Source organism: Delphinapterus leucas, chromosome 16 (genome assembly GCF_059928025.1).
Source record: "Delphinapterus leucas isolate spDelLeu-1000000601 "Yukka" chromosome 16, BTC_Dleu_Yukka2, whole genome shotgun sequence".
NCBI lineage: Eukaryota > Metazoa > Chordata > Mammalia > Artiodactyla > Monodontidae > Delphinapterus > Delphinapterus leucas.
The window spans coordinates 49863678-49880606 of record NC_143144.1 but is presented as its reverse complement, the minus strand read 5'-3'; the positions used below and the strand labels follow the sequence as shown (position 1 = coordinate 49880606).

Genomic DNA, 16929 nt, shown 5'->3' with positions numbered 1-16929 from the left:
AGTAAATGCTGGAGAGGGTGTAGAGAAAAGGGAACCCTCTTGCTCTGTTGGAGGGAATGTAAATTGATACAACCACTATGGAGAACAGTATGGAGGTTCCTTAAAAAACTAAAAATAGAACTACCATACGACCCAGCAATCCCACTACTGGGCATATACCCTGAGAAAACCATAATTCAAAAAGAGTCATGTACCACAATGTTCATTGCAGCACTATTTACAATAGTCAGGACATGGAAGCAACCTGTGTTCATCAACAGATGAATGGATAAAGAAGATGTGGCACATACATACAATGGAATATTAGGCCATAAAAAGAAATGAAGTTGAGTTATTTTTAGTGAGGTGGATGGACCTAGAGACTGTCATACAGAGTGAAGTAAGTCAGAAAGAGGAAAACAAATACCGTATGCTAACACATATATATGGAATCTAAAAAAAACTGGTTCTGATGAACCTAGGGGCAGGACAGGAATAAAGACGCAGACATAGAAAGTGGACTTGAGGACACAGGGAGGGAGAAGGGTAAACTGGGACCAAGTGAAAGAGTAGCATTGACATATATACACTACCAAATGTAAACTAGATAGCTAGTGGGAAGCAGCTGCACAGCACAGGGAGATCAGCTCGGTGCTTTGTGACCACCTAGAGGGGTGGGATAGGGAGGGTGGGAGGGACGCACAAGAGGGAGGGTATATGGGGATATATGTATACATATAACTGATTCACTTTGTTATACAGCAGAAACTAACACAACATTGTAAAGCAATTATGCTCCAGTAAAGATGTTAAAAAATATAAAATAAAATAAAAATTAAAAAAAAAAATGAATGGAGTAGAAGCATCCAAAAAGAAACTGTAAAAGTGGTCTTTGAAAGGCTCTCAGATATCAGCTCTGAGGCCAAGATCCAGTGCCAGGAACAAGTTATGGGGACGAGATTGCTTCACTTCCTAGTAGATTGGTCTCCCTTATTAAACCAGCACATCTTTCAAGTCCAGATTCTTTTTTTTCTCCTGGTTTGATAACATTAAAGCAGCTCTGTTGCTTGCTGGCCATTGCTTTGAGAGTGAGGCGCTGATAAAGTGTGGAATAGGTGAAAATCCCCATGAAAGTAGGCAGACTCCACAGCTTCACGTTTGGAAAAGCCCCAGCGGAACGCCAGTGATCTCTTTTCTTTCTGTGTGCCCAAGCCTGCTGGCTTCCTCATCACATTTCTTCACATAGCCGCCATTTCTATACTCTTGAGTCTCAGCCTCATTTTCACCATTTTCTATCTTCCCTGTCTTCAAATATACACAGCGTTTTCCTTTCTTGGGGGGGCGGGGCGAGGGAAGCTGACAAATCTACGCTCTCTAGCTACTTTTTATTTCCCACTTTCTCGTTTTTGCAGAACTTCTTAAACAAGGTGTCTTATTTCCTTGCCACCTCCCCTCTCCTTAGTCTCAGGCACCTGGCTTTAATAACAGTAATGACTGTAGGAACTATGGCTGGCTTGACTGAGGTCTTACTCTGCACCAGGTTCAGTGCTTAGTGCTGAGCACACATTATTTCAGTGAATTCTCACAATAATCGTCTGTGTCAGGTATTGCTCCTATCATAATTGTATAGATGAGATGCTCAGGCTTAGATGAAGCAACACAGCCACTATTGACCGGGCTGGGATTTAGCCCAGGTCTGACTGACCTCAGTGCATTCTCTTAACTACCTCTTTGTTTACTCAGAAGTGTCAGGAAAATGCTCCAACTGAAGAGGTATTATTATAATCCATTTAAGGCACTTGCTCTTAACAAGCACCTCCTTGAGGGCATTTGCAAATTTGTAGACATTTGGTTGTCCTGAAGTTGGAGTTGGGAATGCTACTAGGATTTAATAGCTAAAACAAAGAGTATAGTGGTGAGAACTGTCCTGCAATGCTGAGAACCACCTCATGCAACAGAGTTATCCTGCCTCACATGCCAGTGATGCCCCATTCAGAAACGATGATAATGGATGAGAATCTAATAATGGATTCAGAAAGCCTAAATAACTTCCCTGAATCTGGAGCCATAAATCAAACTGATATCTGTCTGGCTCTAAAGCTTATGCTTTTTTCACTCTATTCAACACAGTACATTAAAATATTATGCATAATTTGATTTCCTCTCAGAATTATCATATTTTATATGTAACATCTCAAATATAATTTATTTAAAGAATAGTTAGCTAATTTCCTGATTGAATGTTCTTTTAATACATTTAATGGAGACAGCATGTATCATAGTGTTTGCCAGATTTTCAGAAGGATGCTAAAACTCAATGAAAGAAACCATCAACATTATATTAAATGAAGAAAGCTGCCTTATCTGGAGCATGCTGTCTTCTTTACTGTCAACCAGGAGTGGAAAGGACTCATTTAGGAAAGGAAAAAACGGGGGATGGGGAAAGCTAGGTAAAGAGGTTAGTAGAGAGGAAAATATATATACTTGGATTTTTATTTAATTAGTCTTATATACCAAGCTCTGAGCTGTCACTTGTAATCTTTGCTGCTTATTTTTAAAAAATCTTTTTCATAAACATACAAAAGCATTGTCCACATTTAAATAAGATTCACATATAAAGGCATCTTTTAAATGTGCTTATTTCCAAAATATATGTCTTATTTTTTTCTGTAGCAGTTTTAGGCTGTGCTGGGCAAAAGACCTTGTTACACTTGCTAAAGGAGAGTTGTGCTTTTCATAATCATAGATTGCATACCTGGACCATACACTTGAACATGCCCAAGTCTGCACAATTTAGCCATCCTTTCCTAACATCAAGGCCCACCACCATTTTTTTTGCCACCCCAAAAAAGTGCAGTAGCAGTTTCAGCCTCATTCTTGTACGTAACTTTGAAACTCCCATCCTGAATTGCCTGAAAGAAAAAAGTGTCTGTTTCTTTATACCGTTTTTTCTCCTTCCTATTTTCACAACTTGAGATATATTTAAAATCAGATATACAAATGATTTTCTGGGAACTGCTGAAAACAGAGAATCTCGAACTTTAGTTATGATAAGAATATCTGGAAAGCTTGTTGAAAATGCAGATTTCCAAACCCTGTCCTGGAGAACTGAATTTAGTAGCTCTTGAAGGGCGTAATATGCTTTGTCAGCAAGCTCCCCAGGTGATGGAGTGCAGGTGGTTCATGGACTGTACTTTGAAGACAATTGGTTTAGCATTTAGTAGGCCCTTGATAAATAGCTGTCGGATATATGAATGTATCTGGAGGCTGTCCTGACATCCTTATTTCTGTCAACAGAGGCTTTTACCTATAACCACATGAACTTACAGTCCTAGAAGATGCGTTAACACTACTTCCCCCTTACTTTGTCCACCTGTTTTCATTGACTGTTGAAGTCTTACTGTGGTTGCTTCTCACTGTTTCTTGCACAGGTCCTTTCCATCTCCATGGCTATCACACTGCTTCAGGACCTCCTATTTCTGCCTTGTCAAAATATTCCCTGGAATCCAGATTCTTTTTACTCCAACTCAGCTTTTAAACCACTATCAATTAATAGTCCCCAATCCCATGCTTATCTGCATTGAAGACTCTTGACCCAAGCTACATTTCCACTTAACCTCCCTCTGCTCTCCTCTTTAACCATACTAGTTTACACTTTTCCTCAATCATGGTTTATGCATTTCCATCTCCCTATCTTTGCTCATGCCATTTCCCCATGGGCAGAAAAGGGTTAACTCAGCAGGCCTGGGTTGTTCAAACCATGCACCTTCCAAAGAAATGCCTGTCTTCAGTTCTAGTCCATGGCCAGCTCTTGGGAGATAACCTCTGAACCCCTGAAATTTTCTTCCTGATAAGTGTTTTTGTATGCCTAAGGCCTTGGACCCTACTATATTTATGGTAAAAACCTACTTGTATGCCTGAGGCCTTGGCATACCAGTTTGACCAGATAAGTGTATCCTGACAATGTGATTTATGGTGAAAACCTGTTTTGGCTATAGTGGGTGGCTAGACTCTGAGTAGCTGAGATCAGTCAAGTGGGCTCTACATGTCTATTGTGACTGACCCCCAGTAACAATCCTGGACACCAAGGCTCAAGTGAGCTTTCCTGGTTGGCAACATTTCACATGGGTTGTCACATGTTGTTGCTGGGAGTATTAAGTTTGTCCCCATAAGACTCCACTGGGAAGGACACCTAGAAGCTTGTACCTGGTTTCTCCTGGGCTTCCCCCCTGTGCCTTTTCCCTTTGCTGATTTTGATCTGTATCCTTTGACTGTAATAAAACATAACCCAATAATATAACAGCTTTTCTGAGTCCTGTGAGTGCTTCTCATGAATCATCAAGCCAAAAGATGGTGTTGAGAACTCCTGACACACCCGCATAGGACTGCCTTCTCTTTTCTGCCTCACCATAGCCTAGTCATTTTCAAGTGCCTGCTAAAATCCCTTCCCTGCCACATTGCCTTTCCAGAAAGGCAGGCAGCAAGTAGCATCCTCTGCTGGTGATAGTGCCCACTGAAAACACTTTTCTGAAAAGAAATTTGGCAGTGTTAGAAAAACTTAAAATGAACATACTGTTGACCCAGCAGTTCCACTTTTTGGAGTTTATTTTATAGAAATCTTTACACAAGGGTGTACTGAATGTGTTGCTGTCTTGTTTGCAGAAGCAAAAATTAGAAATAACCCAATCATCCATTGATGGCAATATTAATAGAATCATCCCTTAATTATTACTAATCCCAATGATAAAGCTCCCATTTACTGAGCACATTCTGTTCTAGCCCTGTGCTAAGTGCTCTACTTACAGTATTCCACTTAAATTTATAGCAAATCTTCCATGTAGGTAAATTATCCCCACTTAGACAAACACTGATGCACCTAGAGGTTAAATGAGGACACGTAGCTAAGGTCTGTATGACTCCATCCTTACAATTCATACTAGGCTAATAAAGAGTTGTTAATGAGCCCTGTATACTGGCATGGAAGGATGCCTATCATATATTATTAAGTTTAAAATTAAATTATGAAAATATTGTATAATATGTTACCATTTTTGTAAGCCATATCTATATATACACACATTTGCATAGGAACTAAAAAATGCAGTAAGATTCATTAATTTACTGAACAGGTAACAACTTCTTTTCTCCTAATATGCTAGAATGATGATTACATGATAAACTTGGCTACCCTCATGCAAGGATATGAAAACAGGGAAGGCAGGGATCTCAAATTAAAAATAAAAATTGTGTGCCTCCATTGGTAAAAGGGGAGGTACTCTTGATCCTAAATTTTGGGCAAAAAAAGTATTATTATGTTAGTAATGCTACTAATATATTTATGAAAGGAAAGCATGCCTGCATCCTTTCACAGATAGAAGCAGACAATGTATTAAATATCATTATACTTTTATATATAAATATACATAATTTTTTAGTTGTAGATAATTTACAAAATTTTATTAAACATAATATTTTAGTTGTAGAAAATGTATAAGATGAAGCAAAGCACAAAGAAGAAAATAATGGACTGATCCATTATTTTCTTAGAGTAGCATTTCTTTTCTGTGTTCTAAAAATGAATCTTATCAGCAGACATGCTAGCAGCTTTTCTCAAAAAAGAAAAGAAAAAGCAAAAAAAGAAAAGTTTTGTTGTTTAAATAAATTTGACAGACACTGCATGTTGCATGCTCTCCTTGTTCTAGTGGAAATGTGTTTATTAAATAGGACCTGAAAAAAAAAAAAGCCCTTCTTTATTCAGTATTTCTTGGATTATGTGACCATATAACTCCTCTTGACTGTCTATACCCGGGAAGCCCACAGAATGAAAGGTAACTATTGCCTCTTCTTCTATCTTAGCAACCTGGTCACTGGCAGCAGCGATTTTCTCATCTTTGTCCAAAGAGAAATCAAGAGCCTCAGTTTAGTTGTCCCAATATTTGAACATTCAAGATGCCCAGGAATGATTCTAATTGACTCTACCTGAGCAACACGCCCCAAACAGCCACTATGGAAAAGGAAATAAGATATCTTGATTGACCAGCCTGGGACATAGACTGAGTACTGTGGCCAGGGCACTATGCTCTATGATGGCCAAAATGGCAAGAATCACAAATATTAGAGTGGGGAGAATTAGTTGCCCCAAGAAGAAGAGAGGAGGGAAAAGGTGACAAAATACAGGATGTCTAATATGCTGCCTTACTCTCTTTTTCTGTACTTTTTGATTGAAACTCCTTGTGGGTTTTATAAAAACAAATATTGTATATACATACCATATATTTATTCTCACATTATATTTTTTCAGTTAATATAGCATGAAAATTTATTTTCCATTGACGTTATTCTTCAAAAACATGAGCTTTTAGAGCTGCATATAGTCCATGTTGTGAATGAACCATTGTTAGGCATTTAGTCTGTCCTCAGTTTTGGTTTTAAAAAGTTCTAGGTTGCACATTCAGCATCAGGATTTCTTCTTGGTTCAACTCAACATTCAGACTCACAAGGCCACATTTGACATCATTCTACTCCAAAAGGTATAGGATAGGAACAGGGCTTGCTAGAAGGGCAGTGATGGTCATCCCTTTCCTATAGGAATCCTTGCAGTGGTCCATAGTAATTCATGTGCAACACGATGAGATGCACATTAGGTAAGTGTGGGATCTGTCCTGGTTTAAAGGCCTTATTCCCCCCTAAAGAAGCCAGTAGCTCTTACAGCAAATCCATAGGGATAGGTTTCAGGGGCCTTGTAAAGGACACGTTCAGTTACAAGAGCCACACTCGGGGAAGCTCAAAGCTATGGTTCCTGTCAGCTATTTATAGTTCTCCTAGTATAGATGCCACTTACCTGTCCAGGGTCAGTTTTCCCATAAGTTGTGTTGACTAGTTGTCAACATACTTGACACGCCCCCTCATCAGGTTACCAGGTGTTGACCTAAAACAAATAGACAGCCAGTTATTTCTCCAGCAAAAATGAGTTTGTTTGGAATAAGCAGAGAATTGCAGTTCAGGGTCTGCAATCATGGTGAGGCACGTGTAGGGCCCTACATAGCAAGGGAAGAACTCTTTTATAGAGGGGAAAAGGAAGTTGGGAGGGCTAGGGTAAACAAAGAGTCCATGGCTTTTCCTTGGCTGAGTCCTTGCCAAAAAGTAAGAGGAGTCTTTCTTCCTGTTGGACTCTGCTATCATTACAGGGTATGAGGACCCCCCTCTTTTGGTCTCCCAACTGTATTTAATTTAGGTTTCTGCTTATTAATTTTTTACACAGGTAACTCTTGAAGAAAGGGGGAAAGCTTCTGTTAACCATTTAACCACAGACATTCTTTTTGGTTTGGTTGGTTTTGGAGGGGTTTTTTGTTTTTTGGGGTTTTTGTTTTGTTTTGTTTTCCATTAATAGGCTATTTTTTATTAATTTTTATTGGACTATAGTTGCTTTACAATGTAGTGTTAGTTTCTTTCTTTCTTTTTTTTTTACATTGCTCTGCAACTTTATTCACCCAACAATGTTACTGACATCGATCCACATCCACTGTAGAAACAGATCCACTTCAATCTTAACAGCTACGTGGATTCTACAATATGGCTGAACCATAACCTAACCAGTCCCTATTAATGCACATAAAAATTCTCTCTCGTTTTTTTTAAATTAAAAATTTTTTTTTAATTTTATTTTTTAATTTTTTTATACAGCAGGTTCTTATTAGTCATCCATTTTATACACATCACTGTATATATGTCAATCACAATCTCCCAATTCATCACACACCCCCACCCCCAACGGCTTTCCCCCCTTGGTGTCCATACGTTTGTTCTCTACATCTGTGTCTCAATTTCTGCCCTGCAAACTGGTTCATCTGTACCATTTTTCTAGGTTCCACAGATATGTGTTAATATACGATATTTGTTTTTCTCTTTCTGACTTACTTCACTCTGTATGACAGTCTCTAGATCCATCCACGTCTCTACAAATGACCCAATTTCGTTCCATTTAATGGCTGAGTATTATTCCATCATATATATGTACCACATCTTCTTTATCCATTCGTCTGTTGATGGGCATTTAGGTTGCTTCCATGACCTGGCATAGTGCTGCAGTGAACATTGGGTTGCATGTACCTTTTGAATTATGGTTTTCTCTGGGTATATGCTCAGTAGTGGGATTGCTGGGTCATATGGTAATTCTATTTTTAGTTCTTTAAGGAACCTCCATACTGTTCTCCATAGTGGCTGTATCAATTTACATTCCCACCAACAGTGCAAGGGGATTCCCTTTTCTCCACACCTTCTCCAGCATTTGTTGTTTGTAGATTTTCTGATGATGCCATTCTTACTGATGTGAGGTGATACCTCATTGTAGTTTTGATTTGCATTTCTCTAATAATTAGTGATGTTGAGCAGCTCTTCATGTGCCTCTTGGCCATCTGTATGTCCTCTTTGGAGAAATGTCTATTTAGGTCTTCTTCTGGGTTGTTTGTTTTTTTAATATTGAGCTACATGAGCTGTTTATATATTTTGGGGATTGATCCTTTGTCCGTTGATTTGTTTGCAAATATTTTTTCCCATTCTGAGGGTTGTCTTTTCGTCTTATTAGTAGTTTCCTTTGCTGTGCAAAAGATTTTAAGTTTCATTAGGTCCCATTTGTTTATTTTCGTTTTTATTTCCATTACCCTAGGAGGTGGGTCAAAAAAGATCTTGCTGCGATTTATGTCATAGAGTGTTCTTCCTATGTTTTCCCCTAAGAGTTTTATAGTGTCCGGTCTTACATTTAGGTCTCTAATCCATTTTGAGGGTTTTTTTGTGTATGGTGTTTGGGAGTGTTCTAATTTCATTCTTTTACATGTAGCTGTCCAGTTTTCTCAGCACCACTTATTGAAGAGAATGTCTTTTCTCCACTGTGTATGCTTGCCTCCTTTGTCATAGATTAGTTGACCATTGGTGCATGGGTTTATCTCTGGGCTTTCTATCCTGTTCCATTGATCTATATTTCTGTTTTTGTGCCAGTACCATATTGTCTTGATTACTATAGCTTTGTAGTATAGTCTGAAGTCAGGGAGTCTGATTCCTCCAGCTCCATTTTTTTCCCTCAAGACTGCTTTGGCTATTCGGGGTCTTTTGTGTCTCCATACAAATTTTAAGAATTTTTGTTCTAGTTATGTAAAAAATTCCATTGGTAATTTGATAGGGATTGCATTGAATCTGTAGATTGCTTTGGTTAGTATAGTCATTTTCACAATATTGATTCTTCCAATCCAAGAACATGGTATATCTCTCCATTTGTTGGTATCATCTTTAATTTCTTTCAACAGTGTGTTATAGTTTTCTGCATACAGGTCTTTTGTCTCCCTAGGTAGGTTTATTCCTAGGTATTTTGTTCTTTTGTTTGCAGTGGTAAATGGGAGTGTTTCCTTAATTTCTCTTTCAGGTTTTTCATCATTAGTGTATAGGAATGCAAGAGATTTCTGTGCATTAATTTTGTATCCTGCAACTTTATCAAATTCATTGATTATCTCTAGAAGTTTTCTGGTGGCATCTTTAGGATTCTCTGTGTGTAGTATCATGTCATCTACAAACAGTGACAGTTTTACTTCTTCTTTTCCAATTTGTATTCCTTTTATTTCTTTTTCTTCTCTGATTGCCATGCCTAGGACTTACAAAACTATGTTGAATAATAGTGGTGAGAGTGGACATCCTTGTCTTGTTCCTCATCTTAGAGGAAATGCTTTCAGTTTTTCACCATTGAGAATGATGTTTGCTGTGGGTTTGTTGTGTATGGCCTTTATTATGTTGAGGTAGGTTCCCTCTATGTGCACTTTCTGGAGAGTTTTTATCATAAATGGGTGTTGAATTTTGTCAAAAGCTTTTTCTGCATCTATTGAGATGATGATATGGTTTTTCTTCTTCAATTTGTTAATATGGTGTATCACATTGATTGATTTGCATATATTGAAGAATCCTTGCATCCCTGGGATAAATCCCACTTGATCATGGTGTATGATCCTTTTAATGTGTTGTTAGATTCTGTTTGCTAGTATTTTGTTGAGGAATTTTGCATCTATATTCATCAGTGATATTGGTCTGTAATTTTCTTTTTTTGTAGTGTCTTTGTCTGGTTTTGGTATCAGGGTGATGATGGCCTCATAGAATTTGTCTGGGAGTGTTCCTTCCTCTGCAATTTTTTAGAAGAGTTTGAGAAGGATGGGCGTTAGCTCTTCTCTAAGTGTTTGATAGAATTCACCTGTGATGCCATCTGGTCCTGGACTTTTGTTTGTTGGAAGATTTTTAATCACAGTTTCAATTTCATTACTTGTGATTGGTCTGTTCATATTTTCTATTTCTTCCTGGTTCAATCTTGGAAGTTTATACCTTTCTAAGAATTTGTCCATTTCTTCCAGGTTGTCCATTTTATTGGCATAGAGTTGCTTGTAGTAGTCTCTTAAGATGCTTTGTATTTCTGCGATGTCTGTTGTAACTTCTCCTTTTTCATTTCTAATTTTATTGATTTGAGTCCTCTCCCTCTTTTTCTTCATGGGTCTGGCTAAAGGTTTATCCATTTTGTTTGATAAGAACCAGCTCTCAAAGAACCAGCTTTTAGTTTTATTGATCTTTGCTATTGTTTTCTTTGTTTCTATTTCATTTATTTCTGCTCTGATCTTCATGATTTCTTTCCTTCTATTAACTTTGTGTTTTCTTTCTTCTTCTTTCTCTAGTTCCTTTAGGCGTAAGGTTAGATTGTTTATTTGAAATTTTTCTTGTTTCTTGAGGTAGGCTTGTATTGCTATAAGCTTCCCTCTTAGAACTGCTTTTGCTGCATCCCATAAGTTTTGAGTTGTCGTGTTTTCATTGTCATTTGTCTCTAGGTATTTTTTGATTTCCTGTTTGATTTCTTCAGAGATCTCTTGGTTATTTAGTAATGTATTGGTTAGCCTCCATGTGTTTGTGTTTTTTACATTTTTTCCCCTTTAATTCATTTCTAATCTCATAGAATTGTGGTCAGAAAAGATGCTTGATATGATTTCAATTTTCTTAAATTTACTGAGGCTTGATTTGTGACCCAAGATGTAATGTATCCTGGAGAATGTTCCATGTGCACCTGAGAAGAAAGTGTAATCTGCTGTTTTTGGATGGAATGTCCTATAAATATCAAGTAAATCTATCTGGTCTGTTGTGTCATTTAAAGCTTTTGTTACCTTATTAATTTTCTGTTTGGATGATTTGTCCATTGGTATAAGTGAGGTGTTAAAGTCCCTCACTATTATTTTGTTACTGTCGATTTCCTCTTTTATAGTTGTTAGCAGTTGCCTTATGTATTGAGGTGCTCCTATGTTGGGTGCATATATATTTATAATTGTTATGTCTTCTTCTTGGATTGATCCCTTGATCATTATATAGTGTCCTTCCTTTTCTCTTGTAACATTCTTTATTTTAATGTCTATTTTATCTGATATGAGTATTGCTACTCCAGCTTTCTTTTGATTTCCATTTGCATGGAATATCTTTTTCCATCCCCTCACTTTCAGTCTGAATGTGCCCCTAGGTCTGAAGTGGGTCTCTTGTAGAGAGCATATATATGGGTCTTATTTTTGTATCCATTCAGGAAGCCCGTGTCTTTTGGTTAGAGCATTTAATCCATTCACGTTTAAGGTAATTATCGATATGTATGTTCCTATGACCATTTTCTTTATTGTTTTGGGTTTGTTTTTGTAGGTCCTTTTCTTCTCTTTTGTTTCCACTTAGAGAAGTTCCTTTAGCATTTATTGTAGAGCTGGTTTGGTGGTGCTGAATTCTCTTAGCTTTTGCTTGTCTGTAAAACTTTTGATTTCTCCATCGAATCTGAATGAGATCCTTGCCAGGTACAGTAATATTGGTTGTAGGTTATTCCCTTTCATCACTTTAAGTATATCATGCCACTCCCTTCTGCCTTGTAGAGTTTCTGCTGAGAAATCAGCTCTTAAGCTTATGGGAGTTTCTTTGGTGGGGCTAATGGCAGATTCTGGGAAGGCTCATGCCAAGGGGTACTTCCCAGAACTTCTGCTGCCAGTGTCCTTGTCCTCACGGTGAGACACAGCCACCTCCTGCCCCTGCAGGACACCCTCCAACACTAGCAGGTAGGTCTGGTTCAGTCTCCTATGGGGTCATTGCTCCTTCCCTTGGGTCCCAATGTGCACACTACTTTGTGTGGGCCCTCCAAGAGTGGAGTCTCTGTTTCCCCCAGTCCTGTCGAAGTCCTGCAGTCAAATCCCGCTAGGCTTCCAAGTCTGATTCTCTAGGAATTTCTCCTCCTGTTGCCAGACCCACTGATTGGGAAGTTTGACGTGGGGCTCATAACCTTCACTCCAGTGGGTGCACTTCTGTGGTATAAGTGTTCTCCAGTTTGTGAATCACCCAACCAGCAGTTATAGGATTTGATTTTATTGTGATTGCACCCCTCCTACCATCTCATTTTGGCTTCTCCTTTGTCTTTGGATGTGGGGTATCTTTTTTGGTGAGTTCCAGTGTCTTCCTGTTGATGATTGTTCAGCAGTTAGTTGTGTTTCTGGTGTTCTTGCAAGAGGGAGTGAGAGCACATCCTTCTACTCCGCCATCTTGAGCCAATCTCCGTTGTGTTAGTTTCTGCTGCACAGCAAAGTGAATCAGCTGTACGTATGTATATATATCCCCTCTTTTTTGGATTTCCTTCCCATTTAGGTCACCACAGGCCCATAGACATTCTTAAACATAAGTTATTGTCCAGATATGTGATTGTTTCCTTAAATAAATTCTAGAAAGTGGGAATACTGAGTCAAACAGAATGAATAATTTAAAAACTCCTGATACATACAACTAAATTATTTTTCATAAAGGTACACCAAATCAAAATATCATTGACAATATACTTTTCACATTTGGGCCCCATATGACTTTCCAGCATTATTTCTGGCACTTTCTTCCTGAATGTAACTTTCCTTCCAGCCCCATTAGCCTCTTCACCCATTTCATTTTCTTTAACATTTCTTGCATAGCCTGGTCCTCTGACTAGAATGTTCTGTCATTTCTCTGCCTAGTGCCACCTGGTTTACCTTTCGAAGTACACTAGAAATGTCCCCTCCTCTTGAATTTGTCCCCAAAGACTGCTTCCCCTCAATACTTTCCTAAGTAGAATTCTTGACTCACCCCTCTCATGCCCATAGTTTTTGTTCTGAAGGCTACTTCAGTGCTTTTCAGGTTGTATTATTGTTAGGTGTATATATGTCTATTGTTTATAGTAGAATATGAACTCTCTGTAACTAGAAACTGCATTTGCAATTCTCCAGTTCAGAGCACTTTGAATAGTCTATAATGGCCTTTTAAAATGTGTTTGTATTTAGAAGAGTATGAGTTAATTTGACAATAAATATTTATTGAACAGTTACTATAGGACAGGCACTGTTAAAAGTACTCTATCCCCAGCATCTAGAACTGTACCTGCACATTATAGATGGCCAATAAACAGTAAATACCAGTTGAATGAGTGAGTGAATGCAGATACAGCACTGTATAAGACAAGGTCCCTATTAACCTGAAGTATAAATTTTAAAGAGTGAAGAGAGAGAATAAGCCAACAAATAAGGAAGTTATTAGATGTAAGATGTACAATGAAGAGAATTAAAATGAGGATGATGTTATAAAATGCTGGGTGGGCACTTTAGAATCGGTAGTCAAGGAAGGGTTTGCTGTGGAAGTGACAAGCTGAGATCTGTAGGCTAAGGAGTAGTTGGCCATGCAAAGATTTGGAGAAGGGCATTCCAGGCATAGGCAAAATCTAGTGCAAAGATCCTGTGATGGAAAGAGCCTGGCATATTTCAGGTAATGACAAGGAGTGCTCTGGAGGTGGGGCAAAACAGAAAAACAGATGATTTTCAAAATATGTAATGACTGGTACATTATAAACATTGATGAGTCATAACTCATTTCAGCCACTGGCTTCCCTGCCCTTCTCCCCTCCCTCCCATTGTCCTACTTTCTGGCTCTGTATCTGTCCTGCATCCAGAGCTCAGAAAGCTTTCGAGACACCCGTCTCAGTCCTATCCTGCTGTTCTTTTCCAACTCCTAATCAGATGAAGAACACTCCCTATCTACTATTTTTATTTCATAGAATGTAAGGTGGGTCATATTTTTAGTGAGTACTTTGGAATTCTTGTAAGACTGACTCTCAGACTGTCAGGAGGTTATTTGGGGGTGGTAGTAGTAAAAGACAGTGCTTCCTAAACTTTAATGTGCAAATAAATCCCTGAAGATCTTGTTAAAATTCTGATTCATCAGGTCTGGGGTGGGGCCTGAGATTCTGCCTTTCTAATAAGCTTCCAGGTGATGCTGACGCTGCTGGTCCATGGTCTCCCCATTTAGTAGAAGGACATAGAGCAGTCTTGGTTGCCCCTTAAAATCCACTCGGGTGCTTTTAAGTCTTCTGACCCTTAGGCTACACTCTACGCTAATTGAATCTGAAACTCCAATGTTGGGACTCAGGCAGATGTTCTTTGTTTTTTTTTTTAATTCCCCCAGGTGATTCTAGTATTTGAGAAGCACTAGCTTAGGACAGAAGGTTGGTAAATATCTCGCCCAGTCTCTTAGGTCTCAGGCTAAATTCTACAGTTGTTGATGAAGTGCCAGGTGTTCTTTCAGAAAACAGACCTCCTAGGAAGAGTAAACCCTACCCTGTCAAAGTCCTAAAAGAAGTCTAAAGACAGTTAAGATTTAAACTTTTATTAAATTTTGTCCTTCTTAAGAGTGTACGGGTGATTTCTCCCTTAAGAGCAAGCAGGACATCTTTTTTGCCTTAGGCCGTCCTAATTTAAAACTGTTATTGATGCCAACTTCTCTTACAGGAACTTTTCTTTTCTGAAACCTTTGTGCAAACGGAGCCTATAAAGTAAAGAAAGGAGGGCCCTGCTCACTGGCTTTTGCCATACAACCCAACAAAATGAAATTATAGAGTCTTAAGTTCGGAATAAATATGGTCACCTCAAGATGGTGTTGTCTCCAAACTCCAAGCTGATGAAAAAAATGATACCCTATTGGAGCCCACTGTAATTAACTCTTGGACAGCATTTACATTATAAACCTAAGTTTTAAAAGGTTTGTTACTCAGCTGTAAAATTTTGCTCTAGGCTATGGCTTGGACATAGGTAATTTCAGCTTGAAAGAGGTTTTAAAAATAAAAGGACATTTTTTTTTCATTGAGCAAGTGAAGTGTGGTTTTAAGAGGAATGAAATATCTACTATGCTCAGGCATTCTTTGCATCTCTCTCTATTTGTTCTTCAAGTGCTCTTGATTTCTAAGAAATGAAACCTAGTCTGTTTGTATATTTTTAAACCAAATGTTTAAATTATCAAATATTTGGTGGACTCTTGGAATTAAGGAAATGCGTTTTGAGAGTCACAACTCAATAAGAAAGAATAAAAATGTTCTTTGCTATTTTTTATGTGCAGAACTAGGGTGGGACAGAATTCTGTTCTTTGAAGATCCTGTCTGTTGCACAGTTTTTAAAAGGTGGGTTACAAAAGAAGAAAGCTGAATTGAAAAATAGAAAACCTATTCACTATTTGTAGGCTTCCACTGAAAATTTCTTAAGGAGTTTCTAAAATGTCTCTGTCAGAAGTACGTGTTAAGATAAATGTTGGTCAATTTCATGACAAAATCTTGATTTCTGCTTATTGGTGTTGGGGACTTTTTCTGAGATAACCTCTCCTCATTTTCAGAAAGGAACTGTTTCCTCTCTCTGGTTTAGATTGTTCCTCCAATGGCATACTGAGCAGGACAATATTAGACTTCTCACAATACATCATCTATTGTCTCTCATTAGCATCCCATCTGCTCATACTGTTTCCTTTCCCCTATCTTTTTTCTCTCCCTTTCACAGTGGATGCAAGCATCATCACTTTTACCTCCTGCCTGACTGTGGCATAGCAAAAACCCAGTTATACACTGGTGCCCAGAGTAGCTCTGCCCTAGGGCTCTAAGTCTAGAAAATTTTCTGATTTATTGGTCAGTAGTGGTCAACCCGAGGCCCTATAGGATTTCATGCATCCAAAAAGACCTTACATAAGTATGACTGAAGCAAATTACTCTTTACTAATATATGCTGTAATCATTAAAAGTAATATTTCCTTTGAAAGAGCAAATATAAAATCATGACACATAAAGATTCCATAAGCAACCACCAATAGAAGAAAAAACAAAAGTAGGCATTAACTTTAGAAACATACATTAGGGACTTCCCTGGTGGCACAGTGGTTAAGAATACACCTGCCAATGCAGGGGACACAGGTTTGTGCACTGGTCTGGGAAGATCCCACATGGCACGGAGCAGCTAAGCCCGTGCGCCACAACTACTGAGCCTGCTAGAGCCCGCGAGCCACAACTACTGGGCCCATGTGCCACAACTACTGAAGCCCACACCCCTAGAGCCCGTGCTCCACAACAAGAGAAGCCACCACAATGAGAAGCCCACACACCGCAACTAGAGAAAGTCTGTGCACAGCAACGAAGACCCAATGCAACCAAAAACAATTAATTAAAAAAAAAACATACATTAGGCTCTTTGTCAGTGATAGAGGAAACCAAGGTGTTCTGGGTATTACCCAATTTGATTGGCCATCTTTATTCTAACTAAACCAGTATTGCCTCACATTTTATTTCAGATGTCACCTCTAGGGAATGACACCTGACCATCACCCCACCCACTCAATCTGGACCAAGTGTTCCTCCCTCCTCACTCTTTGTACTCCCTCTGTATGTTCCACATGGCTCAAACATAACTCCTCAGAATTCTGTCTGTCTACTCTCCTACTAGGCTGTGATGCCTTTGGGTTTAGAAACTATGTATCTTATTCATTGTTGGAACCCAAGTATGTAGCACACTGCCCTAGCACCATGTTCAATAAATATTTGTTGTATAAATCAAAATTAATACATGAACAAAGTGGAAGCATAGGGACTTG

At 38.5% G+C, this 16929-nt stretch overlaps 1 protein-coding gene and 1 long non-coding RNA gene across 10 annotated transcripts in view; one reads left to right on the top strand and one right to left on the bottom strand.

The window, feature by feature from the left end:
- Positions 1–16929, bottom strand: part of LOC149747281 (uncharacterized) — a 368282-nt gene that overhangs the window by 79239 nt on the left and 272114 nt on the right. The window contains exon 4 of the long non-coding RNA XR_016388110.1: positions 6821–6907. This is a non-coding gene — a long non-coding RNA (uncharacterized LOC149747281). The remainder of the gene's footprint in view (positions 1–6820; positions 6908–16929) is intronic.
- Positions 1–16929, top strand: part of RNLS (renalase, FAD dependent amine oxidase) — a 322501-nt gene that overhangs the window by 108390 nt on the left and 197182 nt on the right. The gene's annotated exons all lie outside the window — the stretch shown is intronic.